General features: G+C 39.3%; 1 long non-coding RNA gene across 2 annotated transcripts in view; it reads right to left on the bottom strand.

The window, feature by feature from the left end:
• Positions 1–2,885: 2,885 nt before the first annotated feature.
• LOC115494476 (uncharacterized) overlaps positions 2,886–27,336 on the bottom strand; it is a 46,525-nt gene continuing 22,074 nt past the window's right edge. The window contains exons 1-5 of one of the 2 annotated variants that reach the window (XR_012055251.1): positions 20,294–20,323; positions 16,868–16,916; positions 13,914–14,807; positions 12,224–12,380; positions 2,886–8,066 (exon numbers count right to left, since the gene is read on the bottom strand). This is a non-coding gene — a long non-coding RNA (uncharacterized lncRNA). Of the gene's footprint in view, positions 8,067–12,223; positions 12,381–13,913; positions 14,808–16,867; positions 16,917–20,293; positions 20,324–27,336 lie in introns of those variants that run through there. The other variant, XR_012055250.1, reaches the window with a different exon arrangement.

The following is a 27,336-nucleotide window of genomic DNA, read 5'->3' as shown; positions in this document are numbered from 1 at the left end:
TTCCTGGGGAAAATTAGCTCAGTGCCTGACACAAAGACAGATTTTACAGCTTTTGTCCCTATGGTCAAGCACAGGGAGTCATTGACACAAAATTGCAATACAAACACATGGGAGAACTGGAGGTGCTTTAGCATCCCTGAGGTAAAATAGCTGCAAAGCAGCCCAGTCAAAGCACAGAAGGCAGAGGAGCCCCTGTAGCCAGCCAGAAAGAAATATTTCCTCTTTTACCACAGTTTAGGGGAGCTTGAGGGATGCTGTGAAAAAATGTTTTGCACCAAAGAGAATCCTATTGAAGCAGTGACAAAATGCCAATGTGACCAATAAAAAGGCAAAATGAACTACAGGCCAGTAGTTGGATTGATTGATACCCACCCTTCCCTTGCCAGCGTGGTTTTTTCTCCCTTCTCTGTAAACATTTCAGAACTCACATGGCATTTCCTGCCTGTGTTAACCAGTCAAAACACACAAAAGACAGGAACACATCAGCAGTACCATGACCCAACTCTGCCTGCTTAGCAGTGAACAAAAAAAAGGAACAAATGTATGGAATGAAAAAAAATTAAAATACTATCTATATATATATATATATACACACACATCCACACTGTATAAGTAAAAGAGGGTGAATGGCTCAATATGCAAAGTAAGATGAAGAGCTCTTTCAATTGGCAAAGAGGGAGGATATGGATCTTGATGTTTGCATTTGATATCTTGTTGCAGTGTAAATGTTTATTACATGTTTTTTGGGTTTTTTTACCAGAAGCAGGAATGAATTCCATCCAAGCTAAGAGTAAAGCCACATCAGTTTCAGATGCCAAGATTACTTCTGGCAAAGTATAAAAGCAGGTTTTCTTTTACGCTGTGAGCTCCATTTGCTGATGTATAAACAGATGTGAAAGGAGCCTCCAAACTACAAAATTCCAGATCAAAAATCTTTTGCTGTTTGGCATTAGCTTTCCTTGAGGACAAACCTCCCAGGAAATCAAGTTGGGAAGCCAACAACCTCTAGTTTAGATTAGAGAACACTTGAGAAGCTTAAGAACTTTCCAATGAACTGATTTTGGCTCAAAAAAAGTTAATTGCTGAACATTTAGTTTAGTGAATGTTTAGAACTACTGTACCTGCACCATGCAGAGGGGGATGCAATCAGACTGATCTGGAGTCAACAGCAGCACAGGCTAGATAAATGTCCTTTGAGGGGCTGGGACAGCTCCTGGTGACCCACACACGGTGCCATGGGGACATCCCACCCAACCCCACGCTGAGCTCTGTGTATTATGCTGTACTGTACAGTGCAATAACCAATCTGAAGTTCCTTCAGCTGTGCCCACCAGGGAGCTGCACATTGATGTGGGGATCAGATACCAGAGAGAATTTATCTGACTGACTCAGCTGAGTACAAGAATTCAGCATCCAAATCCAGCTCCAATATTTATCAGAAATTCAAATGAAATTTCAAAAGGACTAGAAGTGAACACATCCTTTATGCTGGGCAAATTCTTAAAAAATAAGACATATTTTGCAGCCACCATGCCTATACAACACAAATACACAAAAGGAGCTACAAATCCTGCAAATTCAAAAGCTGGTTCCCCCCTTCCAGTCCTACTGACCTGTCAGTAGTCAAACCACAGCATCTGAAGTTCATTCATTATTTATATCCTAAGCACTTTGCTAAGCTGGATTTAACTTCTAAGTTACATCATTTATGCAAATCTCAAAACGGCAAGAGTAAACTGCCTGGGCTACAAAAAAACTGGTCTTGAAAAGCAGGACATCAAGGTGCCCCCCTCTTCCACAATTTTATTGCAAAGCAGTCAGAATTTTCTAGTCACAAAATGAATTTTTTTTCCTACTTTTTTTTTTAATTGTAAGAGCCTAAAGTCATTTAGGCTGAAAATGCCTTCTCACATCCAAGTCCAACCATTAACCCTTCACTGCCTAGCCCACCACTAAACCTGATAGCCTCAACTACACATCTTCTAATTATTTGTTCTAATGAATTTGTGAGATAATGACCCAAAGACAGCCTGTTCCCATTCTTGACAGCCCTTCCTGTGAAGAAGTCTTTTCTAACATCCAATCTAAACCTCCCCTGGTGCAACTTGAGCCCACTGCTTCCCATCCTGTAGATTGTTACTTGTGAGAAGGGACCGTTTTGTAACAACCAAAAAGGTAGCAGTGCTACAGCATCATGAGGGAAAAGCCAACACTGATGCTTATTCAACAAACATATCCCCACATCATTTGTTCCCTAAAGTTTACACTTTTTTCCCACACTTTTCTTGATTTTGCTGCTGCTCTAGGAAATTATTCTGCTCACTGAGAAAACTTCCCCTCATTTCCCTCTACCCTGGGAAAAATGTGATATATGAAATAAGACAATGTTGGTGGAAAAAAAATCTTCCATTGAGGAGCCAAAATATCAAAATATTAATTTTAGTGAAGATTTTGTCCAACAACAGTTTAACGTTCTTCCATCAGATCCAGCAAGAATTTGCCTTCTGCCTCCCTCAGGCCAGCCAAGCATCTCTGCTGTACATCTTGCACTGCCCATGGACTAAAAAGTGACACTGAGGGGGCATCCCAACAATCTGACCTTTTAAAGAAAAACAATGATCATCAGATTTATGCACAACGTTGAAATGCTCGCCTGAATCCATCTGCAGGGAAAGCTATTCTGTTGGAAATCTGGACCATATATCAGCTACCTCCAATTCCTTCTGGGTTTGTTCTTTGTAATTAAAATTTCACTTTATCATGGCAGAGAACTGTCACAAATTCCAGAGCGTGAGAGATGAGAGTTAAGCCAGATATAGCATTGATTACAATAAAATATTTGCAGTAGCAGTGTACTACAGGTAACACATGCAAAAAATCAAATATTCTTTGCATATGCTGTGCCCTGACAGCCCTTTATTTTAATTAAAAGACACTTGTAAATATTTTGTGCAATCTTGTAGAACAGCAGGAGCATGTGTGTGTACAAAAGGAAAATATCATGCATTTCCACAGGACAAAATAAAGAAGTGCCATGGGAAAATGCTTTGCTTCTTCGTTATCCTGTATCAAATAAATGTGCAGTTCAGATGAAGGCTTAATGCAATTCCAGCCTCATTTATATCCTTCAGATAAAAGTTAGTAATAAATCAAATCAGCCAGGAGATAGAAACTTAATGCCTCAATAGCTATGGTGCATACATTTTACAAAAAAGCAAAAATATTTCAATATGAGGACACATTATCGATGTGTATCTTTTATAAAACTCACTCAAGGCAAATAACTAAACAATTTTTGATGAAACATTACATGTGATCTGAGGCATAACATGCAAATATGTCAGCAGCATATTGACCCAACTTTTATTTTTACAATTTTTCTCTGAACTATAAGGAATAATGAGACATTGACAAGAGTAGTTTGGTGTTTTTCCCACCATATGCCACTAATTTTTAAGATTACCAGTCTCTAATGGTAAAAATATTTGGTCGCTTCCTTAATAATATGACTATTTTCCCATTAAATACTCAGCTGCATCCATTTAAAATTCTGAATAGGAGTTTCACCAGCTCCAGCATTAGATTTTCTTTGTTTACTTTGTTTACCTCCTCACAATTTAGGAGAGTGAATTCTTAATGCGAGCAATGGTGAGAAGTCAATGGGACAATTCAGTGTCTCTGTTAGATGCATGAGTCAGATAATGTGAAGACCTCCCCACCATGCTGAAATTTGAAAGGTTTATTTGAATAGCAAAGAGATTATGTCTATTCAACACACAAAAGCTGAAAGAAACCACAATTTGATTGAATTAGATTTCAAAAGGATCAAAACCACATCATTAGCAACATGGTGCAGCTTTCTATACTGCAAGGATACTGCTGTCTGGTTTTTGAGGTCCTTTATGAAGAAAGCCACTAATTTGGGCCATCCAGTTAAAGACAGTGAAACACAGATATCTCTTGGGTGGAGTCAGTAATTCCACAGAGAACAGTGAACTTCAGAGCCAGTTGGCTAAATCTGTCCTAAAGGATGGACTGAAAGCTGGCATCTTTACATTTTCACAAGCAGCCCCTCTTCCTAACAGCATCAGATTTTGGATTTGCCAAACCTTTATAGCTGTAAATGCATTCTTGATTCATAACTTCCATGCTTTGTGCCTGGAAACCCTTCTTTTCCCTTTAATAAAATGCAGAAGTCTGGTATTTCCTACTTCACCCACATCTTTCCCTTGACCTTCACGCATGGGGTTTGTCAGCAGCATGACTTAGAGTAAAAGGCAGGACACCATCTTCATGGCTATTTTCCAGGCAGACTTTCTCTGTGGATTACTGAATTTTTATTTAGCACTGAGCTCTGGTGCTGTTGTGACTGTTCTAGGACGTGCCAGTCCCTGACAGCCAGAGGAATGCTATTGCTGTCTCCAGCACACCTTTCCTTCTCATAAATGCCTCCTTCCCTCAGGGGAGACATTACACTTCCAGCTGAACAGCTGTGCTGGTGGCAACGCTGGTGTTTCTCCTAACAACTGGCAGCAGCCATGCTGCTCACTGTATTTAATAGCTGCAAAAAATTTAACATCCCAACAGCAGCCAGCAAACAGTTGGCATTGCTATGACTAGGCTGCTTGTTAAAATCCGTGGCAGGTATTTTTATTGCACTTTAATTGCAGAGGGTAATTCAGAAGACGTACCTGTAATTTAAGTCTCCAAATTAGGGCCTGTGATTTATGATGAGGGCGCTAGCAGAGTTTTATCACAACAGAACTGTCAGCATCTAAGCTCAGGCAACCCTGATCTCCAAATATTCTCTGCCAGAGGAAAAATATCAATGACAGGGCAAACAAATCTAACTGGGGGATGGGGAAAAAAAAACCCACAAGCACACAAAACCCACAGAAGGAAGATAGCAACTAATTTTTTCTTCATCTAACTGGAACAACAGGGCCTTTGTTCCTGTAAAGCAAAGAAGACCAAACGCCAGAATTTTCTACATTGTACATGGCTTGCACCACTTGGCTACTTACAGGTCCCACACATCTCTATCCCTGCTGGGCCATCTCCTTGCAGCTTTTTGCTCATGATCCTTCCACTGCAGCTACAAGAAAATTCCTAAGGAATGTTTTCCTGTGCACAGAGGGACCTGTGGGATAACAGACCCGCACAGGATCTGCTCAGTCCCTTCACACAGCAGTGAAAAAAAGAGGTTTTTTAATTAACATCCACTGCCTACTGACTGTCAGCAGAAGGAAAAGACCAACAACATTTGCTGTGCACGAGTGTAGGGCAATTGAAGAGTTTTTCCAGAAGTGTAGATTTCCCTGGAAAAGCAGCAGCCTCCACTGCTTGACTCCAACACGGAAATATCATTTCAGTTACGATGAAGCTGTAGCAGGAAACACATAAACACATTACTTCCTAATTATTTGAGTTCTGGCTGCTGTTTACTTTTGGTTTAGGAAAAAGGAGAGAGAAACCTTCCTGTTGTTCTGATAACTTTTTTTGCTTCCCTGCAGAACGTTCAGCCAGCTCCCGTGAGCCAAGTCCAAAGAAATGCTGTGACTGGTCACAGATTGTCACTTCTAAATATCTCCCAACAACATGGCCACCAGCAGGAGAAATTCCCCTTGTCACTTTACAATGTATCTCAGCAGTAAGAAAGTAGTGCTTAATGTTCCCAAATCCACAGGTGTCCAGTGACAAAAATATCCTTTAGGGGAGAGGAGTAGGCTTTGGAACCAGAGATGGAAGCAGATAGAAAACTCAGCTGCCTGTGACCCAAGAGTGGTGTCAGCTGTAAGCAGGAGCCATGAATTACTGACTTACAAAAGCGGGTCAAATTATATAAAATCTATTTTGATGATTAAAATTATTAAAATTTCACAGTTTTTTCCAGCATCCTCTTTAATTCCCTCATCAGCCTAATAGCTATGTTTTCACCTGTCCACATTTTTCCCCAGTGGGAGAAGAAACACTTGTGTGAAAAAAATCCATTCTTGTTCACGAAAATGCTGAAGCAAAACACTGAAACAGTCTTAGCACTGCTCCATAATCCAAATCTATATTTAGCAAAGTGAAATCCTATTTACGGATTCATACATGTATAGTACCAAGCAAACTAAAGTGTCAATTACATCTCCAGTGTCACTATCTCAGTGACAGAACAATATAAAACCCAATAACAGCTTCTCATTGATCAGATAATCAAACATGTTTCTAGGAGTTTGCTTACCATAAACAAACTACAATATGGCCAAATCCTTAAATATTTTCTTTGTTAATACTTCTTTATTACTGTATGTCTACAGTTTTACAGATTAAAGTAATACTTCGGTCTTGTCCTAAAGAAGCAGATTACATGGTTGTAGCTGATTATTATCTCATAAAATTATGAGCATTCATCTTAGGCTGGCTGTCAGGCGGTCATTGGCATTTCCATCTCCACCCTATATATTCAGAGACCAAAAGAACATCCAGAGATGTTGTTATTGGGAATACTTTTAATCATTTTTCCACCAGAGCACAAAGAGAAGCAATGGGACCCAAAAAGTCACAGCACTCAATCATCTTTCAGCCCTGGTTAGAATCAATAAGCAGCTGTGAATGGCCACTCTTCTGACGTTACACACTAAAAGAAAAATAAGAAAGGCGGTGGGGAAAGGAGAGAAAGAAAACATTAATCACTGTAAATCAATAGAATAATGAAATCTTCTTGCATTGGAAATAACAAGAAGAGCACTTCATTTAATCATAATTTCCCACAGTCCATAACCACTTTCTACCCAAAGTTATGCACACACATAGAGAGAAAGATCAGCTGTGCTCACCAGCACCACACATTCATTCATCTTATTTTTTTTTTTTTTAATGGATATTTTTTCTCTTCCCTCAAGGGTATTTTCAAAGACAAACCCAAGGCATGTTAGGAGACACCCAGTTCTCACCATTAAGTAATTTGTTTCCCATACTAAAAAGTTTTAACATGTTTTTCTCCTAATAAAACCTGGATTCTAACAGTAACCAGCTCTGCACAGATGATCAGATGTTTTTAGAAAACTGAGTGAGGGTCTAGCATTTTGTCCCCGGAGGAGAACAAAGAGAAAAGGGAAATCAGAGCAAGGACTAAATGTTTCACCATCCTTGTAGTCAGCATTAGTGGTATTGACCAGCGAAAAGATCACAGACACCTATTCCCTGCCTGTTCCAATTACAGGAGCATCAAAAAGAACTTAGAGAGCAAAAAGAAAGTTCCACAGCCCAAAACACCAACATAATTTTCTTCTTTCAATACCATTTTCTTGGTGCTTTCAAAGGCTTTTAAGGTGCAGGAATTCCATGACAGTGTGTGTTGTGAGAGAAGGACACTGTTTTTTTGCCACATGAAAGAATCCTTGTTTAAGTGATCTACTCACAGGGTAGAACTGGGATGCAGGAGCTTGTTTTGTCTGGTTCAGGCTTTTGCTGCTTGGTAAAATCCACTTCACCATTAAGTCAAAATTTCTTTTTAGCCAAAAGTCTTTTGAAAAAAAAGTTATCAATGTTCTCTGCTGCTTTTTGATTACAAATGAGATCAAGTATCAAGGCTGTTGAAAACTGAAAAAGAAAAAAAACAAAACTTCAACCTATTTTTTTAATTGGTACCATTTAATTTCTAGCCAGCCCAATGAACAGAGGCTTCTCCAGGGAGCCTAAAAAGTAAAAAGTTGGAAGTTCTGAACCATCCTCACCAACATGGCAATGATACTGCAAGCACCAGCACTTCCCACTACAGTGCTGAAGTGGCCAGGTTGATCTGTTTATGTCAGTTTCCACTTGTTTGCAATAAAATCATATTAAATCAGAATGATGGCCCACTACACTCTTCTTCTTGAGGGGTTTACCAAATTCTTACAAAGATGAGGAGCCTCCTAAACATCTGGCACCATGAGGCCTTCAGCTCCCCAGCCATGCCATAATTTGTACAATTTAAGCATTACTGTGCAGGTCAAACAACATGCACAGCCTCAATTTAGAAGTATTCAATAGGCTGAAAGACATTCAATGGCACTTTCCCTTGGGATGCATCACACCTGTGCTGGGGAAAAAAGAATATCAGTCACAAATGGGATTACGAGATAAATTTTCATATACCATCAAATATAGGCTTTCTTCTGCTGCATTGGAATCCTTTGTTTTTCACCAAATGACAGATATCTGTCCTTATTAAATCATATCTAGGATGTTCTTTGAATATCTGAACTGATTCTCACCATCAAAGCCTGACAAAGCTGTGAGAAGCAAACTGATGAACTCTGATACCTCCAACAGGCAGTAGGTTTAAGTGAACTTTATCAGGAGGAGGCACTATTTCCAACTTGTTTTGGATGTTTTCTAGCAGCTTCCAAATCTGAGAACCACATAAACTCATTTTTACATTATTTGTTCAAAAAAAAAACCCACCAGCATTCACTCAGAAGCACAGTCATTCATCGATCCCATGTTTTCATCACAGTGCTCCAAGATGATTCCAATGCAAATATTGAAGCCTGCTCTAACCCACAGTTTCAATTCACCAGGCCTCATAACCTTTTCTGAAAAGGTTGCTTCATTCTTTCTTAGGTCAATAATTCCCCAACTTCTCCACAGAGTCATTTTTACATTACAAAAAAGTTCTGCTATGCTCTTAGACTGCAATTCTGTCTCGTTTTCTCTGTCACAATCAAGTAACCAAAGGCACAATCCTTTCCTAGTTCAGTGAGTCAACCTACCTGAGGCCTGCTCATCATCAATCTGCCATAGAAATATCTTCCTTGAAGTAGGTTTACAGAACAATAATCAAAACAGAGCATGACAAAAACAACCTTGCTTGATATATATCAGCAAAAAAATATCAGAAATCCATTTTTTCTATACCCACACACAGCCCCCCGAATTTAGTTATTTCACTCCAGAATTAATTAAGAGCATTGAGGATATATGCTTACCTTGAACAATAACACAATTTATTTTAAAAACGCTGGAAACAGCAAGCTAGATACTACACTTAACAAATCTTGTCATTTTTTCTATCTTCAATCTTTTCTCCATCATGAGAAGCACCATTTATGGACAGTAAGGTCCTGGATAAACAACATTTCAAATGACCAAAAGTTGCCCTGGAGAATTGCCAGCTGAAACTCTCCACAATATTTATTATATTTCATTATGTGCTGGCTGCTGAGATCACATGGCTTTATCTCAGCTTCCACAGGGGCTTTATCTATTCCCCAGGTCTGTACAGAAGAGCTTGAGATGATAAATTATGTCATTTAATCCTACAGAGAAAGAGGAGATACTCAGTCAAGACTAAAAATATATTTTGAGTATCAGTATAGCACTTCACTTTCCCCACTTGTTTGCACCACACACCACCCAGTTCATCACAAGCTCTGTCACAACATTGGTTCGCAAAAATGCCTTTAGCTCCAGCCTTCTACCTATTACAATCAGGAAGGATTTTCACTCACAACTGTGTTAGACAAATTATCCCAAAACCAAGGTTTGTACATTTGTATTCAGAATCACTTGAACAAAGTAATCTGTAACACCTCAACCAATGAAGAACTAAAGTCATGATCTGGAATTCTTGCTTCAAAATAAAATTAGGAACTGTTGTAGTGTATACTGCCAAATTATCTTCCAGAGGATTTCCTAGCTAAAATTCCCCTGCCACACTGCCCATTCAGGGAATCCCAGGTGTGAAACTTCAGCCTCACTGCTGTGTTAATACCTTGGGATTCTCCTGGACAAAACAAGGATGTGCAGTATACCTGGTTTAGGGAAAGAGAGAAGAATGTCCATATTGCCCAGGAAGGGTAGGGCGGAAACAAAAAAGAACAAAACAAAACAAAACAAAAAAACCAAAAAAAAAAAAAAAAAAAAAAAAAAAAAGGGTTGTTGCTGTGCTGAAAGCCAGGATTCAATCCACGGAAACAAAGAGTTAAAGAATTTTAAGGATGATGTGGTTACAATGCTTTCAGAGTACCTGATTTTTTTTCTTGAACAAAACAACCATGTATTTGGCACCGCACAGCTTGTAACAGAAAACAAAAACACACCCATAGGATTTATGCTTTCTACAACCATACCCCAAAGATGCATTTCTAGTTGACCAAAAGAAGGCCAGTTCAGAAGGGTATGCTATTTATAAGGCACTCAGCTACAAAATGCTAAATAAACTTCACTGCATAAAATTCTCACTAAATACTCTTTTCTTGACTTCATCATCAGCAACTGGGAAGTTTATGCATCTAATACAGATACATGTGGACCTCTAGCTTATTTGCTAAAACATCCAGAAAAGTAAGTAGTTATTAAATATATTTTATAGATAAAATCTGTGAATTAATATCAAAATCATCCATAGCTTATCAAAAGGATTTAATCAGAGAGAAGGTGCTTTTTCAAAAAAAAAAATCATAGGCTAAAAAAACCTGGAAAAGAAAATACTTGGAAGCAGCCTTCACAGGCAGGGTCAAGGCAAATGGCAATAATTTCCAATCAATCAGTTTACGTGCAAGTTAGAAAAATGAAAGAAAAAGGTCCAGTGGACACATGTGAAGTCTTTTATGATGTCCCCCTGCTGGCTTTAGGATTTCACTTACACTGACAGATGAACACATCTAGAAAAGACAAGACAAAAAAATTTCATGCCTAAAGTTTGCTTCCATATGAAGGAACATGGCTATTATAAGATGTATCCCTGCAATTCAGCACAACTAATGACAATCCCACCCTCAATTTCCTATATATTCCTTATATTTTCTCTTTCATCACAAATACATAAAACCAAACATAGGTAAATTATTGTGGGTCATCTTTCTTTCACTGTTATTGTTTTCTTTGGTCTTTATTATTTACCCATGATTTACAACAAAAATGTGTTATTTCTCTTTATTTAAATGCAGAACACCAAAGTCATGCAGAATTGACAGCAGTGAAAAATGGGGCTTAGCACACAAAATTCCTTTCTGAAAGAGAACCTCAGAGCAGCTTTCCCAAACTCCCAGACTTCTGCAGAGAATACAAACTACCTGCAACTTTTCTTATCAAGCTTTAAGTTTTATTGCATCTGCTCCAAGAATTTTAACAGGTAAAAAATTGACAGCACGTAACATAACTTGAGCAGATATCTAATATTCTGAATTCATGGGGGAACTAATTCTGAAGACTATTTAATTCCTTGTTCTTGGAAAATTCCCACTGAAGTCAATGAGACTGTGTGGGGTGAATTCAGAAACTATAATGTAAAATGCTACAATAGCAGCCAGCCCCCAAAAGAAAAGAACTTGGGTAGAACCGCGCTTGCAACAGACGCTGAACTTATCAAAATCCTCACATGGCTTCAATATTTCACTTTAATTAGAAATGAATCAAGTTTCAAAATGGTTCTTGAAGTGTAACAAAATTTTAAGCAATACTGGGTTTATTTCCACAAGCAACCTCCAAAGCCAATGTGCAGATTTTCCCAGAAAATAATTCTGAGAGAACGGATGGGTTCTGCTTCCTTCAGTTGTTTTGAACAAGCTGTACTTTGTGAGGACAGATCAAAGGAAACAGAATGAGGAAATTAGCACCTGCCATATTCTGTCTGCAGGGTTACACCCAGACAAGCATCCCAAGGGCACTGCCAGGTGCTTCAGCGAAGAGCAAAGAGAGCAGCTGCTCAGTGACATTTGCAGATCCTGGCTCTGGTGGATTCTGCTTCTTTTGATGGCACTGTAACTCCTTAGAGCAGTACAACGTGAGCATGGCACAAACCCTCCCCATGACCCAATAGGCCATTGCCCCTTCAGAAACCTTGCAGGATAACTGGGAATCGCTTGTTCAAGGAATATTTCACATAAGGTCCAGGTGATTTAGGGAGCTGGTTTGCATGGGAAGCATGCAAATGTTTATTCTTCTGGCAATGCCTCCCTTATTGGAGTATTTAGTTAGAGCAGGCCTGTTTACATCACCACATTACAACCTGTAAAAAAGGTATTTCTTGGAGTTTGTTGCTTGGGGGCTATTTGGAGCATTCTGGTAGATGTCTCTCTCATGAAAAAAGGGAAATAAGGATCATTCTTTTGAGAAAATATTTCAGTAGGCAGGGCCAGTTCATCTGGCTTTCTGAACCAGCTCTACAGGGCTGCACTGATTGGCGCCCTGGGGAACATCCTACCTTGACTCCTGCTGGTTTCCTCACAGATAGGATCTTGTCACCCACCTTATTCCTCAGGCACATTTTGTCACATCCCCTGCATTTCTCTTCATGAAAAAGAAACAGTAGTTATTTTGTTCAGCCTCAAAGTTACAGTAAAAGCCCAGGGCAGAACGTTTTGCTCCATTTCTCTATTCATCAGTGTGAATAATTACTACTGAACCTGCAATGAAATAGAAGAGTAAAACATCAGCCTCACTTCTCAGCTTACTCAAACATCCTCTGGAATATCAGATCCTCCAGGCTTATGTGTTCTAAATGCATTAATATCAGCTATGATGCTGCAAAATCCAACCATTCAATCAAAAGACAATAATTAAAACTCAGAAAGACTGAGTACAACTTTTTGCATGGACTGAGCATAGAAAAGCTAAACATATTCCCATGAATCAAGAGCTTGTGGTATACATGAACTGTAGCAATTCTTCAACCCTAAAAAGATAATTGGCACAAGGAAAAAAGTGGTTTTTCAGTCTGGATGTATGATAGCGTAAAAGAGTTAATACTGGAACTCCTAAGAAGCTCTTTGTAAAACTGAGAAAAGTCACAACTTCTTTAAAATCTGTGAAAAAAAAAAAATCCCTTCTTTTGCTTCTGCAGCATTACTATGCTTCAGCAGGCACCAAAAACTTGAAAGTACTGGAATTGGATCAACAGCACATTTCTTTCAGGAAGCTTTGGTTTTTTTGTATCCAAAAAATTGATCTTTTTTTCTTAATGAAACACTGCTTGAAACAAAGCATTCCTCTCCCTGAGACTCAGCATGTCAGGTTTAGTGACACACGAAGTTTGTTTGCCACATTAAAAAAATCTAGATATGAATGAAAAGGAAGATGAACACAATTCCCATCTCACCTCTTGTTTAATCCCCCAAACCTTGGAAGAGAGCTTTGACATCTACATTCACATACTCAAGAAAGGGTTATTTTTTCTAAGCCAAACTATGAAAGAGCCACCATGTGATTTCACTTATGTTTGGCTACAAAGATTCCACATTTTCTTTGCTTTGAGGGTTTTACCAAACAGAAGAGTTCAGATATATCCAGCCCTCATTAGAGAGAACATATTTTCATTGGACCTGCCACATCTAAACAGACATGAACCATGGGACATCCCCCAGTAAGAGCAGAATCAAGGCTCCAGCAAGCTGTGATTTTTCGAAAAATGTAGCTGGCAAAAGCTGTGAAGTATTTCCACCACAGAACAGCATACAAAGTACAGAAGTAACAAATTATAGTCTAAAAGTTTGTACCATTAATCAGGCTTTGCAATCACTCACTCCACCAGGTGGTTATACTGCAGCATCATAAATGAAGTCAGAAAATTTTAAATTCCCAGGGTGGAAATATCCAGCACAGGCTCTTTGTGATTATTTGGCTTTGCTGTTACATATCTCAAGGAAGCATCAATCAGGATAGCCATAAACTTCTGAAAAGTTGCAGTCTAAGCACAGTTTTTATAAAGACTTAACTCCAAATATTAAGTGGAAAAAGAAAACCAAACCTCACCACTGACCACTAACATACATTTTAAGTTCTCATTAACTGCCATTGATTGGGAATGAAGAAAAGCAAATTTACCCATTTTAGGAACAATGTCTTCTAAAATAGAAAGGAATAAGATGGAAAGAGGAATAGATCTGACATGAGTCAACAGGAAAGGAATTCACACTGGGCAGGTTCAGAAACTCTCTCACCTTAAAGCAGCCTTCTCTTCCATTTGCTTCCAGCTATTTCAGATCACCTGCAAATTTTATGCCATAAAACTTTTTTTAAAAGCAGCTTATGTAAAAGGTCTCTTACAGATTTTTTACACTTTCTTCTCCCAGACCAGCTGATTCATTTGCCTGGTTTTTTCAAGATGATCTTTAAAAGGCTGGACTGACAAACCAGTCTATCAAACAAATGCTAACTTTTGTTTAATGATTTTGCCACAATCAAAGTCCAGAAGTCCCAGGCATTTCCAAGGTCCAAAGTCAGTTTGGTCTCATGAAGAAAGTATGAGAGAGTTGATGTTTCTTAATAACCTCAAACTGTCCATGGAACTTAGCAATTTTGGATCTACTGATTATTCACTGGTTGGTTGGTGTTTTTTTCTCTTTTTGCCTGTTGCTGTTTTGCTTGTTAATAAACTGTTATTTTTTCACTTATATCTACTCATATTTCATTTCTCCATTTTGGTGGAAAGGGATTGGTTGAAACTAAGGGAGGTAACTCATATTAGAGTGTCCACCTCTTAAATTGTCTTAAATCAAGACACAGAGTTAAAGCTGCAGGGTGAGAGGTTCAACCTTCCATGCTATTGTTACAAGGCTAAGAGAAGCTGACTCAAATTTCTCCTGGGACTCTGTGGTTAAAATCTCCTCACATAGCCAAGAGCTGATTTTTCTTTCTGCAAGCTTTATCCATCCATCCACTGAGTTTTCCACTAAACCAGAAGGAAAGCTCTGAAGGGTGAAATGGGTTCTCTATTCTACAGCTGCTTTGTGGGTGCTTCTCCATCTTTTCACTCAGTGTGCAGAAACCAGAAGGAGAGTTTCAGATTGCCATCTGTAAATAATCTCATCTGTGTCTCTCAAGAGTGCATTTTTCTGTAGAGAAGAACAAAAAACATGTCTGGTGTCAGAAAATACTTTCATAATTGGTGCAAGATTTTCCAGTACTAGTTTATCATGTCAGTGGTAGTGATTCCCAGCTCAGAAAAGAAGCAATTATCAAGAACCCAGTGACCCAGATAGAAGACTTTGGATTACATGTAAAATCCTCTCATATCTTGCCATCTACTTTGAGATAGGAGAATTAAGCATAAAACTGACTTGCATGAGGGAAAATAATTCAGAGTACACAGACTCAAGCACGCAACTCCTCTCAGATAATTGAGATACTCCTAAATAGGAAGCATATGTGTGAGGAATCCTCCTACGTACTTGTGGCCTAGAGACCTTTCAAGACAACCATTCTTGCATACTTATTTTTCTCCAAAGTTACTTATCACTGGATAATTCCAAAAAGCAGTGAACCTCTTAATGTAGAGCTGTTTTTGTCATTTAACAATCCAGACTACTCCACTGATATTTTGGCATAACTGACATAGTGAAACCGTAGGGGTTTGGAATGTTTTATTTCAGATTCTACGCAGTTGGTGCTTCTTTGAATTTCCGCACTATTTGCAAAGAAAAAAATTGTATTATAATGTTAATCTGAAAATAGAGATGTAATAAAAATACTGCTTTATGAAATAACTTTTTTTTTAACAAGGCAGAGAACACTTGAAATACTGGATGGAGCCCATTACCTCAGCTTTACATCAGAAAAGATTAAACCTGGCCTATGTTTATGAAGCTGTCTTTAAGGAAGTGGCTGAAGAAAGTAACGGAGCCATCACAGATGTGGTTTGTACAGAGCAATAACAAGACATTCATGTTCCTTTTATTTCTCCCAGTAAGATATATTTAGGTTTAAATATAAGACATGAATCCACTGTGTATATGGGAGAATGGAACGTGAAAGTGTTAAACAAAGCAGAAAGCTCATGTGAGAGATTAAACTCCTACTCCTTACAATTGAAACACACATGGATCTTCCAGACTTCCAGATTTGCTGAAGAGAGAACCTGGAAATTTCACACATTCCTGAACATTTCACAAGAGGGCAGAAATACCACCGAGAATACCCAAACTGAAAGATAAATCATCTTGAGAGTTAACTGTTATGCTCATCCCATGTTATGTAGCTATGGCTGGAAGTGCTTGAAATCCCTTTGGAAATAATGCCAGCATTCAAATAATTCTTTCCATCATCTGAGTTTCCCTACAGGCCTCAATCAGATTGTTCCATCAATAAAATACTGTACCTGAAACATTGCTCTGTCTCTTTGCAACTAAGCCTGAACAAATATTTATGCAGCAGCTTACATTTTTAGCTGGTAAAATAATTCCACAAATAAACCACATAAAAAGCTACTCAGCTTTTAAAATCTATGTTTTATGTAAGAAATTATCTTCACTCCTAAAAGACTACAGCTGTCATAAGATTTGCTTCTATTATGAGGGAAGTTTCTGTGTTGGGAGAGTATCGTGCACACATAAATCACCCTAAAAGCACTTGGGTGCCTTTGCAACAGCAAACCCAGCAGTTTCAATGGGATTATTTTAAAAGTATCTATATAGAAATTAATTTAAATCCAGAATTGTCTGCATTCTTAATCATATATCAGCAAGTATGTCACTGCTGTCCTATGATTAAAACTCCGAGCATGAAAAGGCTGTGAATATTTAAATGATGAGATCAAAGCACCTACTTTATTATTAGAACCTAAACCATCAATTCACTTTCTCAAAAAGTGATCAAATGCGATATAAGTGTCCTGATATAAAAACAAGGAAGCATATTAAATATAGCAGCTACAGCAAAACTTCTGCAGCAAAACTCTTGAGTAACCAGTAAAGAAATGCCAAGTGTCCCTTATACAGGTTTATGTGATCACTGAAAGGGACACTGACACTAAATTTATTTAGTAATAAAATCAGTGTAGCAGGGGAATGAAATCTCACAGCCAGATGGGAGCAATGCTGGATTTCCTTTATTTCTAAACAATAATAAAATGGACAGGCACAAGAATTGTCAAGGAATATTAGCAGTTGGCCAGTACCTGAGAGTTCAGTTTTTGGCTTCCAAGTATGTTTCATCAGCCTTGTCACCTGTGAAATAATAATTAATCATCATCATTATCATCATCATCATCCTCCTCCTCACTTGCAGATCATGATTCAGATTTTTTTATCCTTCATGAGCCCAGAGGAGCTTCTGGAATAAATTATTTTGTCCAAATTCACAAGGGTAAGAAGCTGGTTTGGGCTTGAGAGACACTAAAATTTTCCATTTAGTTCTGTCAAAATCTAACAGCAAAATTCACATTGAGAGAATGAATAACCTACCTGGACAAGCTTGAATAAGGAGGAAGTTGAAACAAAACCCAATTTATTGTGTCAAATTCCCTTTATGCTTTTGGTGTCTGTTAATTACAGAAAATATTACAAACACCAACTTGTGTCCCTTAGACAAGTATTTACCTTGTTCTTTATTCCAAAATGAAATTAGGATGTAGGGTAGGACTTTCAGTAGGAATTTACTCTTTCTCCCAAAATCAGCTGTACCCCCTCAAAAGTTTTGATCACAATGACTTCCCAGCAGAGAGTATAAAAAGAAATTCCCACAAGCTCTGACACCCAAGGCTAAATGCTTTGGAACAGCTCTTGAAATTGCTTTGGAATGAACAACTGCTGGAATTCTATCAATTCTACCCCAACTGCGTGTATTGCCTCATTTGCAGGCTGGACAATATCTAATCCTGAGGAAAGACAAAAATCCATTCCATTCTGGAGCTCAGACCAACCCCCAAGTGTCCTGGGCTTGAACTAACAGCTGCAGTATGGCCAAATGTAGATTGTGGTGCTTTAAAAGCAGCTAATAGCTCCAGAAGATTTATTGGCACAGTCAAGGTTTATTGCAGGATAATATTTAAAATGTGGTGCAAAATAATTTTTTTTTCTATATGACATTCAAGGTAGTAAAAGCATTAATCCACAATAGACACAGAAGTAATTCCTATGCTTATAGGCATTACAGAGCTTATAATTGAGAAGAATTTTAAGGTTATTTTTTATTTCCTACTCACAAATACTGCACCGTGTTATTGATATTCAAAGGAATAAAATAATAATTTCCAATTATCAGTTCATCATGGTGAACATATAACATTATTTACTTTTTAATTAAGGAGTCATTTCCAAGGCTAAAATAGTTCATTTTTAATCAAGAAGAACATTATAAACTTTTTCCTATAAACTCTGAACTCTTGAAGAGTTTAATGAGCTACAAGGCTGACATTTCCACCACTAAATTTTAACTGAAAACATAAAATATGAAGGTTTATTTTATTTAGTGGTGCATCTGACATGATACTCTTTGCCAGTGTTGGTTTTGGATATAATATGGATCAGGGTTTATAACGAGCAGGAAAGGCAATGCAGGCTGAACAAAGTATGGGACGGAAGTAAGAGAAGCTGGAGGAAAAGCAAACTCATTTAAGTTAAATCACAGTTCTTGGTCAAGACTAGCAGCACAAAATTCCCTCTCCCACTTGTAAAATACGGTTCTTAAAGGTAAATAGAGGGTTTGCAGGTACCTGGCAAATTAAAAACAAACAATTTTACAATTTGGAGAGCAGCTTCATGTGGGGCATTCCTTATTCAATCACCTGGAGACAACTTCACACAGAGGAAAAGGCAGATTCTGCTTCAAATTATCACCAATCTGTAAGCAGAGTTTGCCTTTCTCTCTGCCACTTACAGACATTTGAAAAAAAAATACAGATTAAACCAGAAGAAAACATCAAATAGGGGCGAATAAAACCACTCACTAACAGCTGTGTGTTGTGAAACTAGAAAAGATCCTCAGCCACAGATGTCCTGAGGCAGCAGAACAGGAGAAGTGGGGTTGAAATGATGCTGAACAGGGGGTGAGCACTGAGGTAGGAAAGTTAAATGGAGTTTAAGAAGATAAAAATATCTGTGTGCTTTTACTTGAGCACAGCCTTCCCGCTGAGTCTGAGGAGAAGAGCAGAAGCCTTTCTCCAATAATTATGTGGACATTTAGGTGCAGGCAGGGCAAAGCAGGGTGCCAGACCTGTCAGCAAGGGGGGACACCCGGCCAGGATCTCCACAGCACCAAGAAGGGCAGTACCCACCAGCATCAGAGCTCCCTTTGTTTCACTTCCAGAGTTTCCACAATTAGATTGGTTCCTTTAGGTAATTGAGAAGTGACTCAGCAAGACTAACAACCAGAACTGCACATCAAAACAGTGGGGGGAGAAAAAGATATGGGAGTGAAAGATTGACAGGTATTGAGTTTGCCTGCTGACATTGGTACAAGCTGCTCCACAGGCAGAGGTTTTAAGCATAAATTGTGGCTAAAATAGCTGCCTTTTTAAAATAAATGTCAGTAAATACAGTTTTCTGCTTCACTATGACAAGTGGATTCTGTTTCTCTACATATACAAGTACATAAGAACAATATCCTGGATGAAGTCCTTCAGATCAGTTTTTTTTTTTTTTCAGGCTGCCATTTTGATTCAGCAAACAGAAATCAGAATCTGAGCCAAGGCACAGTGTCCAAAATACCTTCCTGAGACTTTCTACAATTACACACAGGATGTAAATAATTGTATTTTTAATTGAGATGTACTATTGGACATCTGGAGTTTTTTATTAATTTCTAGATTGCAGAGATAAATCCCACTAGTGTGCAAGCAGAGCAGTGTAGAGGAGGAAAAACTTCAACCCAGGCTGCCATACCAACCTCACATTTGCTGCAAATAAGGATGATAGCCCACAGGAAAAAAGATCTGATAGCATTTTTCATTAATTATGCACTGACTTCTTAAAATTATTCAGAGCAGGCTGGACAAGGCTTGATGGATTTCAAAGGCCATCCTGTGTGTACGTACTAAATAGCCCACATTTATTAAAATCCAGCTTTTGGCTATGCAGAGTCCACATTGCCACTCCAATAATTTTCCATAAATTGAAGGCCTTGCAAGTGTAGATTAATTGAGGCCATGAAACAGCAGCTAGAGTAAAGAAATTAGATATTCCCTTTCATAGTTTCTTCTCTTGAACTTTCCAATTTCACAGTGGTGGGCAATTCCCAAAAATCAGGCAGCAGGGGAATAAAAGCTAAAACAGCATTTATTAAATCCAATGGTAGAATTGGTAAATGGTTGCACATGGACTTTGCTTTCTATCATGGCATCACTTTGAAACAATCAAATAAAAAAATATTTCAGTGTTGTGGTTAGGCCCTCTGTTTATGAAAATAGTCAAGAATAATTTATTGTCAACCCTATTGCTAAACCATAGATGATTTGGGAATAACTTTAAGACAACCTGTTTATTGTGTTTAAAAAAAAGAAAAAAAAATCCAAAACCAAACAAAATCATTACACTATAAAAGTCCAAAATCTCACAAAAATTCAAACAAACAAAAAGAATAAATCCAGCAAGGCTGGATGCTTTACCTATACATGCAGTATTTAATGGATGATTACTTACTCACCTGATTCACCGTGGCTCCAAAATGTGGAGGGCTTTTGTGATTAGACAGAAGACAAGCACACAGGGGTGAAAGCGGGACTCTGCCTCCAAAAATTGGGACTGTCACAGAATTGCTCCCACACCAAAGCTGCCACCACCAATGGCTGTGGATGACCTTGGACTCCTGGACGCTGCCTGTCAACTGCCCCGAGATATTGGGTTGCTGGGTGTTCCTTCTGCCTTGGTTTAAAAGATAAATGTCTGCCAAGGGAGGTGGGAATCTTGCTGGAATAGAAAGAAGACCCCTCCCTCCAGATTTTTACTAACTTGAAAATTATGGGTCTTTCAGGCAAAAAAAATGCTGAAAAAGGAATAACAGGCCTTTACTAGAAAATATATATATATAGACATATCTATATGGAGATATACAGACACACACACATATATATATATGTATATATGTATGTGTGTATATATATATATGTATATGTATATGTATATGTATATGTATATATATGTATGTATGTATTTATACAAGAGAAAAGCACAGAAAACCAACAGAATTTGGCAAATTTTTGGAAGCTTAAGGCAGCTTGGTACTGTTTTTCCCTCCTGGTGTAGCTGTGGCCAGGACACACTCCTTGCCAGCTCGGAACATCCCAGGTGAGTCAAGAAAAGTGGGTTCTCCCCCTTTCAGGAGGCTTCTGAAAACTTCTGCAGGTGGCAGCAATTCAGAATATAACCCACTCCTTATGATGCCTCAGGTTTAGCTTTTAATATTTTTCAGATTCTGTTGTGATTTAGTGTGTAAGTCTAGGCTTACGTGTGTGGCTTAATCCCTGCCATCCAGCTTTGGGAGTCCTGCTCCAACAAGTAGGAATAAACACATCCCCCATGTGAGACAGCACCTCATGCTCCCAGCATCTAAGCAATGATAAAGGGAAAAATTCACTGAGATGTCACACCACATTCCTATGGAAAAGGGCTGATATTGGTAGTCAGGCATCGAGGAGCAAAAGTGGGATTCTGCCTCCTCAAATCCTGAATGTCGGAGGATTCCTCCTGGACCAAAGCTGCCAGGAGCCATGGCTGTGGCCTGCCTTGGACTCCCAGGGCCTGCTTCTTAACCATTCTCAAGACATTGCATTTCCAGGCTTTCCATGCTATGGAAAAGGGCTGATATTCACAGTCATGTGTTGTCAGAAGTGGGATTCCGCCTCTTAAAATTGCAAAAACATCAGAGGATTGCTTCAGCACCAAATCTGCCAGGACTGATGGCTCTGGCTGGCCTTGGATTCCCAGGAAATGCCTCTAAACTGCTCACAGTAAATTGTATATCTGGCTTTTCCTGCCTACGGAAAAGTGCTGATATTGGTTGTCAGGCACACGTGGCTCTAAGTGGGATTCTGTCTCCAAAAATTTCCATCACGGAATGCCTCCCAGACCAACAGCTCTGGCTGGCCTTGGGCTCCTGGGGACCACCCAGAAACTTCCCTCAAGGCATTGAGTTGTAGGGTTTAAAGCCTCTCCTCCTCCAAGGCCAGCCAGGGTTGTCAGTTCTGGTTACACCAGGCTGCTCAGGGCCCCACCCAAGCTGGCCTTGAACACTTCCAGGGATGGGGCATACCGGACTTCTCTGGGCAACAATAGGAAGAAGATGCCTGAGTGACTGGCAAAGCAAGCTCAGCAAAGCTGCAAACACAAGCTCCAGTAACATTAATTCATTCTTCAGCTTCTTAATCATAAACCTTTATATTTCATCATCGACCCATAACTGTACTCCCCTCCCTGACTTCCATAACTGCCCTTCCTCCACTCAGGCCAGGCTATATCTGATGTGGGGCACTTCCATGGAATTTGAGCTGCTCGGGGAATGGAGCATCTTTCCTATACATCGGTGTCCTCAGGATGCCTGTGCTCAATGAACCCACTGCTGTATGCGGCCTCATTTCAGATAATGAATGTAATAAATACCTATTTAATTATGAAAAAATGTCTTTTTATAAATGCATACTTCCATAAAATATAAAGTAACTTGAAAGCTTAAACCAAACCACAGCAAAACAGTCAGACAGTGAATGTAGAAAGCTAAAAATGCCTACACACATTTGGACAGAATATTCTTGTATTGCTGTCAAATTTTAGGGATATCATCTCAGTGGATTTTTCTTCCCTCTACTGTTTTCATCTGCCAGGAACTCCTGCTGAGGGCAACCAGCTAGCCAGTGGTTTTAGCAGAGGAAAGCTACTCCTTTCTGAGGAGCTCTGCTCAGCTGCTACAAAATCTGATGGATGAAAACACTCTTTCCACATCCATACATTTCCTGACAATTTCAGACATTTTTATGACCTCCCTGTGCAGTGAAACACTGCAGTCTCATTCCAGCTCTGCATCGAGTAACAGGCAAGAAAGAAACAAATAAAAAGTCTTACCTTCTGGTACTGCTGATAGTACCTTTGGGGGTTTTTAGCTGTTAAAACACTTTCCTTGCTAGCACTGCATAGAAGCCATGATTGTAAGATTTAATGAGACTGACTTAATGAGTCTTCTATTTGTTTTCCAGGAACTGGCAGATTTTCCTTGCTATGCCCCAACTCACTAAAAGGGGTAAAAGCAGGGATCTAAGACCTTCCTCCAGTTCCTGCACGATGGCTGATCTGCTTTTATTGGTTATTTATCTTACTGTGCTGTGACAAAATCTATCAGTTACCATCTTTTGAGTATGTTCGCCTAAATTCAACAGAAGGCTTGTACTCAAGTTCTTGTGGCTAAATGATCTGCAAGTAGCACCCACACTGCCTTTATGATGGAGAGCTTGGGGTCTTCTCCCACCCAGATCTTCACTTTTCTTTTACTTTTCTGCCTCACTGAAGCCAGAACAATCATATGCAGTGCAGGTCATGAAAAAAATTAGAGAAAGCAGGACTGAGTAAAGGCTCTGATTCTTATTTACCCCAGCTGTGCAGGCTGCATTGCACTGCCAGATGTTTCATGGCTGAGCCTGGCTAGAAGAGAGACACTGCAGTCCTCACCAAGGGTCACCCTACCAACCAAGTCATTACCAAGTACCACAGCAGGGAAATGTCAGAATCATCCTAACAGGAAAAACTCCCACTTTAATAAATCCTGTCCTGTCAAAGCAGTGGAGACAAATTCATAAAACATCAGGCCTCATTTGCTCCAGCGCTCAGAGAATTATTCATTTAACGCTGTTTCCTGAGGTGGCTTTAATTTCACATTACTCAATAATTTAGCCAATGTATTCTTGAACTGATTATTTTATGAGAAAAATTAAAATGATAAGCAGCAGTCCTCACTTAAGACAAGTGTTTGATACATGGTTGTTTAGAAGGACTGAGTGTTGCTATTTGTTGTTCATCCTTCTCCTCCACCCACGTAAACTTTTTTGTTAAAATTAACATCCCCTGTGCTTTGGAAGTCTAGACCTGACAGCAGCAACACGAGTTGGGCAGTGCAGACTCCCAGACACCACAAGACCTCTCTGCTCTGGCTGTCCTCTGCTCTCTCAGAACAGTGACAATTAATCAGGTCAAATTGTCCCAATGCCAAAGCACTTTTATGATGGCAGTAAATACTCTGAGGGGATTTGCTTCAGATGGAGACATAGATTCATTTCAACTGGTAGCCTCAGCAGGGTCCAGGCTCAGAGGTAAAAGGCTGTGGGACTAATTTACTGCACATCCTCCATTTATGCAGGCCTGAGAATATGAGGTCATGATTTAGGAACGAGAATTAATATATTTCACTGATTTTAACAGATGCTGGCCTCATCCTGTCATCTTTATAAGTAGGAACGATTCATTGGCTTCCATTAAAGTACACATTCACTGTGATTTTGTGACAGCATGTCTGCTACATAAAAATAGGAGAAAACTTTCACCTACCTTCCTTTTTTTTTGTAATGTTAGAGTACATTCCAGTATCTAATTAAATAGAATTTTTTCTTATACTGAACTGTAGGAGCTGGTCAACAGTTCTGGTTAATTCCCTAGACAAGATATTTTGGATTTTTTTCCTTCTTCTTCGTCTTCACAGCAGATCATTTTAATTCCAGCCGAGACTGAATGAAGCAATGCTGATTTCCCCAGATGGCTCTGCTTTCTTAGGCAGAACCCCAACAGAATGATAATTAAAGGTGAGGAGATAGGAAGAGCTGTGAAACAGATGACAGAGGAAACAATAACTACATTTCACCAGCATGCACCAGCCAGCTGAAATGGTTCCTTATTGGCCTCATGCATGATGCTGTCATGCATTTCATTCTTCATTAGATTTCATTAGTCTCTTCCACACCTCTTTTCTATGATTCCACAATGATTGGCAAATTCCAAAATAAGAAAAATGTTTTCCTTTCATACTTCTCCCACATGAGAAATTAAGAGTATCAGTAGGGGAAGAGTCATGTATTGGATTATAAGAGATGTTACTTCTTGCTACAGGAACATCTGAAATTCCTTCAGGAACATGTGAAATTCTTTTTAATTTGGAAGTAGCTCTGCTGGGCTGCCAGTGGGAGTCCTATGCATGATTCCAGCAGCCAAACCTAAACAAAATTCATAGTGAGCTGACAGATGGGTGGGGTCTGTCTCACTACATTGTGAGCACAGAATAAAGACTATATTTGTCTGATCCAAGAAACAGAACAAGGACTCATAACAGAGACTTACACAGACTCAGGAAGAGAGGAGAGTGTTACATACAGTCCCATCAATGGACATGAAGTAAAACAGACTGTATTGGTGGCAGAGACTTGGAGAAATGGCTTTGTACACTCACTTATCCTGATTCTCAAGTACTTTAATTTCCTGTGAAGGTGCTGCCTCAACACATAATTGGTAACAGCTCTTTACACTTGCAGATATCTTTAGATATTGATGAGTCCAGCCAGTAATTGCCCTCAGGTGTCCATGAGAGCTTCTCTGACTATGCCAATTTCTTTCCAATAAAAGATTTTCCATTAGCATCAGAGAGACATGTGCTCGCTTTCTTCCCACACCGTGATTACAGAGCACATACCCAGTTTATCAGGGAGTGCTCTTGGCAGGCAAGGCCCCTGTTAAACAGGTGAGTCAGCAGAGCCACAGCTTTGCAGGCATCCATATGGGAAGAACCTGAATGGAGTGGTGCTCTCTCATATCCTCCACTGACTTTAAATCCCTAACTAGAATGTACTACAATTTATCCTGCCTTCTAGCTGAGGCTATGGAGGGGGCACGCTGCTCCTGGGACCATTATTATTCATTATTATTTTATAATGCCTCCTAGCATGGTTTTAACAGCTGCTTGCATGAAGGAGCACATGAAAGTTGAGCCACCTTTGTGCCACCAGCACTGGGACATGCCTCAGGAAAGGAGAGCAAGGACAGAATGGTGCTGGGTCCCTGTGGCAGCCCCAGCATTATCTCTCTGCAGGCTGTGATTGGAAGTATCATCTTTTAAAATTTGAACTGAGCTAACCTGCAGTCAAGCTTGGGTTAGGAGGCTGCAGACTATGGCCTGGTAAAAGTATGGAGAAGGCAAAAGTACACAATAATGCATAAAGTAAGGTAATAGATTAAAACCTTGCTAGAACATATTTAAAGTCATTTCAGAAACAAAATTAAAACTCATCTGATTGGTGTAGTGAAAAATACTGTGGAAAATCAGTAGATGAGGATACAGGCAATAGGTTGAGAAAGACAAGTGGAACTTCCTATATGAATGCATATGCAGTTGTAGCAGAAATCCTTTCTACAATCTATTTTATAACAAAACCAAGAAAGTCTTTTCCTCTTCAGCTTGCATGTTCACATTCCTAGCTCTTCTCTGAATCCCAACAGACTCCTCCAAATAACAATCATTCACATCTATTTTTATTTCATGGACAATTCGTGAGTCTGCTCTTGTTCAATCTATTTTAGAAATAGCCAGAGACCCATTGATCCTAAAATTCCAAAACATGAAAGTGTTGTGGAAAGTATTCTGCATAATCTCTTGGGGTGAAAAACACAACAAGTGAAACACAGCATGACTTTATTCCTGTCTTAAGAGCAAAGAGGCTGTCTCTCACCTGTTCCTGTCAAACTGCACATGGGCTCAGTAGAACAGAGGCCTTGCTGGGTGACAGAAGAGGCAGGCAGGACTTGCTAGCCTTCCCTGCATGTCCCTGAAGGGAGGCGCTGCCCATTTGCAAAAGTGGATGTGCAGAGCAGAAGGAAAGAGCATCCAAACCCTAGGAAGAACAGCAGGGCAAGAGGGAAACTGGGCAAGCATCAAACTTTGGTTCTGCTGCTCTGTCTCTCATTATGTATCATTACTGGCATTACTTTAGAGGAAAACGGCTGATTTGCATCTCAGTTGATCCATGTGGAAGACAGTTAATAGTGGAGTATTCCTCAGGCAGCAGAGCACATGGATGATGAGAACCAGTACAGATTTGGCTGCATTAATCCAGAGCCACTACAAAGTGCACTGGATTCCCACAAAGATCAGTCATTACTCCCTCTGCCCTCACCAAGGCACTCTTCTTTCCAACAGCCTTGCCTGTGACTGTTTTATAATCCCACCTCTTGTCAGCTGGCTTGTCTTCTGAAAGCCATTTCTTCCTCTCTCCAAGGAAGGACATCAGAAGAAGGGAATCTGTGATTGCAAGAGCAGAGAAAGGGCCTATAACAGGCAATAGAAAATAAACTGCAGAAAGTTGTCCTAAGGCCTCAAATAACTGCATACAAAGATAAAATGTGAGGGTCTTCACACTTGCTAAGTGCAGGACAAGTAGTACTCAACAAATTTCTGTCATGCCAAAGGTCACCAGAACTCTTCGGGTGTCAGCAACACTACTTGAGTATGTGAAAAAATATTTAAACCCCACTGGACTTACAGTGGTGGTTTTAACAATAGATCTACCAGATCCAACAGGACAGATGGGCTCACAGTGCAGCTCACAGTAGGAATAGTAAAGAAAAAAGCAAATTCTTGGCAGTATCTACTATTCTAAAGAAAATCAGTATATTCTAGCACTTCAGT

This window comes from Taeniopygia guttata, chromosome 3 (assembly GCF_048771995.1).
Source record: "Taeniopygia guttata chromosome 3, bTaeGut7.mat, whole genome shotgun sequence".
NCBI lineage: Eukaryota > Metazoa > Chordata > Aves > Passeriformes > Estrildidae > Taeniopygia > Taeniopygia guttata.
Note: the sequence above shows the minus strand (reverse complement) of the source record. Positions and strands in the feature narration are given on the sequence as shown.